Here is a 7,526-nt window from a genome sequence, read left to right as displayed (position 1 = left end):
AGGGGGTAAAATTGTCTTGATTGCGGTGATGCTTTCACAGGTGTATGCGTATTTCATGGACACAGGGAGGGTAACAACACACACTGGGGCCTGTCGAGGGTTGCAGGGAGGAAGAGCATCAGGATAAATAGCTAATGCATGTAGGGCTTAATACCTAGGTGATGAGTTGATAGATGCAGCAAACCACCATGACACACGTCTACCTATGCAACAAACCTGCATGTCCTGCACATGTATCCTGGGACTTAAAATTAAATTAAAAATAAAACAAACCCATCGCATGGTACATGTTAAGTAGATGCAATTTAGTGTACTTCTGTTAGACCTCAATAAAGCTGAAACAAGGTAGCAATCTTTTATTGGTTCCCAATTTTTATTTTTACTTTTTTCTTTTTAAAAAAGTTTTATAGAGACAAGGTCTCACTATTTTGTACAGGCTGGTCTCAAACTCCTGACCTCAAGTGATCTTCCCGACTCAGCCTCCCAAAGTGCTGGGATTATAGGTGTGAGCCAACACGCCCAGGATACCAACGTCTGGAAAGCACAGGGCCCTGATATAAACAGTTCTGGATACAATGATGAAGGAGGTGAAGTCTGCTTCTGTTGTCTTCTCTAGACTCACCCCAACTCCCAGGATTCTCCATTACAGCAGAAGGAGATTCCATAACTCATTAGGGTTAAGATATCTGGAGCCTGTCTCCTAAGAGTATTTACGTTTTACAAATAATTCCTGGGAATTGTCATGTTCTCTCTGGAAGCAGCAATCTTCAGTGGTGGAATTTTAAGTTGCAAGTTACCTAGTCTCAGTAGTACTTTGAGACTCTTTATATTTGATCGTCTTTGTCAAACGTGGGGATTGATGATTCCTTCTGTGTTCCTGGGGCCTTTTGTTGTATTTTGACCTATTTATTATACTTACCATTTCTGTTTCCATAGTTATTATTCTGCCCAGAGTTTTTTATGTAAATATGATGTACTGTAGTCATAAACATAAATAAATATGTAGGTAGTTATAAATATATATGTATGTGTATCTGTATGTATGTGTAGTGTGTGTATATGTATTTGTGTATATAAAATGGCATAGTATTTGAACATAATCTACATAAATTCTCCCACATAATTTAAGTCATCTCTAGATTAATTAGAATATCTAATACAATGTAAATGCTATGTAAATAGATGTTATACTGTATTTTTTATTAGCTTGTATTTTTTATTGATTTTTAAAAATACTTTTTATCCACAGTTTGTTGAATCAGAGGATGTGAAATCCATAGATATGGAGGGCCAACTGATTGTATGCACACACATATATATGCATTTATACATTTATTTATATTTATAACTACAGTTTTGACTCATGAAGGTAAAATCTGAATGGATAAAGTGTTGAGTAAAAATATCTTTGCAGGTTGTACATATTTGTTCAACATCAAAATAAACCTCATCACCTACTGTGCACTCAGGACTATTCTAGCAACTAGACACACAAACAAAAATAAGACATAGTCGCTGACTTGGAGGCATTAATAATGTAGTGTGGAATGTAACTCAGTAAGTGGGCCATTGAAATGAATTGGGATATACAGACATCCTTGGAGATATTGTGGGTCCTAGTTCCACGCCACCGTAATGAAGCAAATATTGTGATAAAATAAGTCACACAAATATTTTTGGTTTCTCTGTGAGTGTAAAAGTTATGTTTACACCATACTGTAGTCTACTACATGTGCAATAGTATATGTCTAAAAAAATATGAATACTCTCATTTAAAATACTTTATTGTTCAAAAATGCTAACTATCATCTGAGCCTTCAGTGAATCATGATCTTTTTGCTGGTGGAAAGGTTTTGCTTCGATATTGATGGCTGACTATTTAGGGTGATGGTTGCTGAAGATTGGAGTAGCTGTGGCAAGTTTTAAAAACACAACAATAAAAAAGTTAGCCATATCCATTGACTCTTCCTTTCACAAAAGATTTCTCTGTACCATGCAATGCTGTTTGAAAGCATTTTACCTGCAGTAAAACGTCTTTTAAAAGTCAAGTCAATCCTCTCAAACACTGCTACTTCTTTATTAACTAATGATGTAATGTTATAAATCCTTTATTGTCATTTCAACAATATTCATAGCAGCTTCTATTTTATCTCATGATAAAACTTCTCATTCTTCCAAGTTTTATCATGAGATTACAGCAATTCAGTCCCCTTTAGCTTCCACTTCTAGTTCTACTTCTCTTGCTATTACCACTACATCTGCAGTTACTTTCTCCACTGAAGTCTTGAACTCCTCAAAGTCATCCATGAGGATTGGAATCAACCTCTTGCAAACACCTGCTAATGTTGATATTTTCACCTCCTTCCATGAATCGTAACTGTTGTTAATGACATCTAGAGTAGTGAATCCTTTCTAGAAAGTTTTCAATTTACTTGGTCCAGATCCATAGAGGAATCACTGTCTATGTGTGGCAGCTGTAGGCTTATGAAACTTATTTCTAAAATAATAAAACTTGAAAGTCAAAACTGACTTGATGTATGAGCTCAGGGCATAGGGAAGCCTGAGGAGAGGGAGAGAGATGGGGAAATGGCTGGTTGGTGGAGTAGTCAGAACACACACAAAATTCATCAATTAAGTTCATTGTTTTATATGGGCGAGGTTTGTGGTGCCCCAAAACAATTGTAATAGTAACATCAAAGATCACTCATCATAGATCACCATAACGATTATAATAATAATGAAAACATTTGAAATGTTGTGATAATGAACAAAATGTGATATAGAGACATGAAGTGAGCATGTGCTGTTGAAAATATGGCACTGATAGACAACACAGAAACACAATATCCACGAGGTGCAATAAGGTGAAGTGCGATGAAACGACATGTGCTTGTATGCTGAGATCGTAATAAGCACAGGAAAATAGGACCTACGGCTGCCACTGGGATGTCAGCAAACAGCTCCAGAAAGAGGTAATAGCTATGCTAAATTCCAAGGAGCTGAGGAGTTAGTCAGCAATGAAGTGAGAGAAGGACTCACCTGGAAGTGGTTCTTTTGTGAGCCTGAAAGATTGCATTATTTTGGAATGTCACCTGAGTCCTGGGAAGAGACCAACCTAAAGTGATATTTAGAAACTAGATTATGATTATGTGTTGTCATATGGCCAGTGGGCAGCCTTTGTGAGGTTTCAAGCATGGTAGTGCAGAAATCAAAATTTAGATTTAGAAGAATGATTTTGGCTATTGTAAAGCTGTTTATATGCAGACACGGTAGCAGTTGAGAATCAGGTGAGGAGACTCCTGTGGCAATCTAATGAAAGGCAATGGTGTCTTGAACACTAGGATACTGGGATAGGGATGGAGACCAAGTATATATTTGAAAGGTACTGAGAAGGTAGAATCAACAGGACTAGATTCAGTGGATTGATTGGATGTAATTGTGGGAACCATATTGAAGGGAAAGCTAGGAATGATGCCCAATGGTTGGCCTCATGTAACTGCATGTTTAGTTAATGGAGGATGGGCTCAGGTTTAAGTAAGGTTAGAGGAGATGATGAGTTCTACAGGGACTGTTGAGTTGGAGGCAGGAGAGACTCATCTAGAAATCAAGAAGAAGGTCACATTTAGGCATCTGGAATTCAGGAAGCAGTTTCAGCCTGTAAATATAGATTTAACATATTGATGGAACTTGAAACCATCAGGAGAGGGTGAAACAGTAAACACATGTCGAATTAAATTCTCAGTGACAGGTTGTTTTAGTCAAGACTTTGTCGTGTTTCACAGGTGATTTTTTGTTTGCGCAGCAAAGAAAGAAGTCCCTAACTAGTGGCAGGTATAACTGAGAACTATTCTTTTTTGACTGCAAAGATGGGCAGGTCTACTGGGGATAGAAATGTGGCATTTGGATTAGAGTTACAAAAGTTCCAATCCATGAATTTTTATCTGATTGTACATATTTAGGCTTTTAGGAAATGTTTCCTTGTCAATCTTCCCACTGCACTTGAGACATACCTCTATGAGAGGAGTCAAGAACCTTGGCTGATATGATATATTTACGTTATGCCCCTGTGCTGTTAAGCCCCTTGAGGCCAGGTGCCAGCATGGCTTATTTAAGTTTTGGCATGCATTGAAAGATTGGTCTGCTAAACTGACTGCTTCCGCTCCACAGTTCCCATGTTGAGTTTCCTTGCAAATTACTCTTGACTCCCACATTGACTTTTGTGTATTCATGAGAGCAAATTTAAGTGGAGAGGTATTTGTATTCAAAGGAAAGAATAATTCTACTTATTTTTTACATAAGGAAAAAATAATAATAGATTTTGTATAATGTGTTGAATGCTGAATTTATACATCTGTCTTTGTTGCTTATGATAATCTAAACCACTGGACAGATGTTCCTGTTGGTTTTTGTACAAACGCTGAGGAGATCCCTTTTAATTTGGCCCATGGACTCTGTGATTTTCCTTAGCTTGCCAGACCAAGTATTCATTCTCCATAATCACCCGGAAAAGTAACCAAAGGTCTCTTTGTTTCTGTCAAATGCTAAGATATACCAATCATATCAGAACGGTGTCCGTTTGTGTTCACATCTTAATTTTCAGCCAACTGTTTTTGTGTTTACAGTCTGCATTAATTAATTTAGGGCATCATGAAAATGGTTTGTGTTTGATGGGTGAGTTTCATAATGAGCAGAATTTCTGCATGGATTTCTTACTCATTTAACAGCTGAGAACATGCCATTATTTTATAAGCACTACTGATAAATCATTTGGCAAATACTTCTCAGCCGTTTAAAATAATTTTTATTTCCTATGATTTCAATTGTCTCTGCATTTTTCCTTGTAAATAGTTGAAGAGTAAGCACATTTTCAAAGAGCTGTAGGGAGGCTGAGATGCCAGTTGCATTTTAACGATATAGGGCATTATCGTTCTTACTGTAGCCAATTCTCTTTTAAATCATTGCAGTTTCTGCTCTAGCCTCCAGCTATAGAATTCTTTTCAAGCTGGCAGTGAACTTGGCAGGTTGCCAGAAGAAATATAAAGGTGTTTTGGTCCACCAAAGTATTTTGAGTGGTTCTTAGTGATACAGTTTTCTTCAGTACATCTGCAAAACATTTTTTCTGAAGTGAATTTTCATGTGAAAAGCCTTCTTAATCATCAACAGTATTGTTTGTTTCAATGCAGTTATTTAAGTGCCCCCCTGGGTGCCTACAAAATAAACAAGGGAATCTTCTAAAGAGTTTTAAAAGTGGCAGGTGCTGAGGCTGTGCCCTATTCACTTAGTTTGCAATGACATTTTTGTGCTAATCTATAGACAAACAAGAGACAGGTGACACACCAAATCAAGAACAATGCACAAGAGAAGAAGGTTTTAGCCAATGGGGTCAGCTCTAGATAAGATGCTTTTGAGGCAAACATATACAAGAAGTAACTGCTTTTTAACCCCCTTGTTGTTTGCATTCTGGCTGTAAAAATCTGATATTGAAACTTGAGATGTTAATTAGACTTTTCAAATTTTAAATAAAAACAAAAGATTCAAGATTAAAATGTCTATGTGTCTGAATTTCATGTGTATGTACATGTTCACATATGTATATCCACTCACATAGACATATATTTGTATTTTAAAAAATGAATACTACTGTTAAACATTAAAACATGTGAATATAGCCATTTGTTTGCTATTTTGCCATGAATTCAATTCATGTATGTCATATTTTCACAACAAACCCATGGTATTTGCATGCCAAACACCAACACACATGACGGAATTTAAGAAATAAATGATTGAACACATTCGTATATTTTTGTCTTCTTTATTGATTGCCATGTGTATGTAAAAAATTTGTTTCTGGTGAACTTGTATTAAAAGTTGGATTAGTCATTAATTTACAGATACTTGATGGGAAGTTGATTTTGTTAAGCTTTAATGCAGGCACATTATTAACCACCAACCTCCTATTTCTTTGTTAAAGTAATCCTACTCATAAGTTGGTGAGCAAGTTTTATGGAAGATTTTTTTAAAGTTTATTTTTTGGTAAACATTGTAAATAATACTAAATGCAAAAACAAAAAAAAAGAAAAAAGAGGAAAAAAAAGCACTGTAAAAGCATCAAAATATTCCACTAGGCTAAAAGGTAGCATTTTGGGGACATTTATATACTGCTTAGGAAAAGCTGAAGATTTTGCATATAATCCCTTAAAAAGAGAATCAGACGATGGCATTTTATCCAGCCCTTTCTACTTTAAGAAGCCTTGGCAAGGTTCATTTTGATTATCGTGATCAAGAACAAAAAGTACTCACTGTGCTGATGGTTAGATCTTTAGTATCACTACATTTCAAACTTTGTATCTATTGTTTGGGCTCAGCTGTTTCTGTGACAATCAGCCTTGCTTAACAAAAATGTATTATTTACCAAGTGAAAATAGAAGGCAACATTTACCTTCTTATAGCAAACATGGCAATCCTAGTATTTAGGAACCAAAGGAAATTTAGATATCAATGTTGTGATTTGGGAACATACAAACATCATTAAAATTGAATTGATAATCCATGAACCAAACAAAGCACTTCAACAGATTTGGGTTGAGATTTGTTTGTAATGTGGTAGGGTCCTCCTCTCAACTTAGAGATGACTGCTGTTGATGCAGCAGCTGTGGAAGAGAGGGCCTGTTGCCATCACTGGAGGGGTTATTATGTTCTGAGAAATGTCAGGAAACTCTCAACCAACTAGGTAATAAGGCAGTTGAGGGTGAGGTACTGTCCATTGGCCAGTCTGCATCAAGGCTGCAATGAAAATCTTTAGCTTTTATATTTGTAGCCTGCTATTTTTCCTACTGAACACATTGTGATCATTTTTCCTATCAAACAATGACTCGGGATTTATCAAAACCACAAGCCTTCAGCTTGCCAAGTTGGCATCTTGGCCTTCAGAGTCAACCCCCAACCTTCATACACTATTCCAATGCCTGCCAGAAATGGGAGTAAACAGAATAGAAATTTAAAGAAATGACAACCTTTAAGGAAATAAATATGTTTAGGGAACACATTGTCTGAGAGTAGGCTGTTCAGTTTGAATATATTGCGGGCCTTTTTTCCTCATAAAAATGGGAACAATTACAATGAAATACAGATTATGTACAGGATGCATAACTACCAAAAGGAGGTGATGCTTTTCACAAGAGAAGCATGGATCCCTTTGGTATTTTGACGAAACTCTGTGTGCGCACGTACATTCACACACACATATTGGCCATATACACATATAAGTAAACACACATATATGATAGAACTTTAGAGGAAACAGAGACTCCATTGAAGTGAATCCACAGACTTTCCTGAGAACAGTGGACGCAGCTGGTTGAGGACTCTGTGTAAGAGCATGCAAAATACTGCCAATCCAGAGTTTCTTTTGGAGGGGAGTGCTAAATACTGCTTTTGCAATATGACTACCTAATTATTTTGATGACCAGCACACAGTGGAGGAAACCAAACACTCTTGAATTGTCTGTCAGTGTAACCAAGAT

Source organism: Trachypithecus francoisi, unplaced genomic scaffold (assembly GCF_009764315.1).
Source record: "Trachypithecus francoisi isolate TF-2019V2 unplaced genomic scaffold, Tfra_2.0 Lachesis_group10, whole genome shotgun sequence".
NCBI lineage: Eukaryota > Metazoa > Chordata > Mammalia > Primates > Cercopithecidae > Trachypithecus > Trachypithecus francoisi.
The sequence above is the reverse complement of the archived record's forward strand: the minus strand, read 5'-3'. Positions refer to the sequence as shown.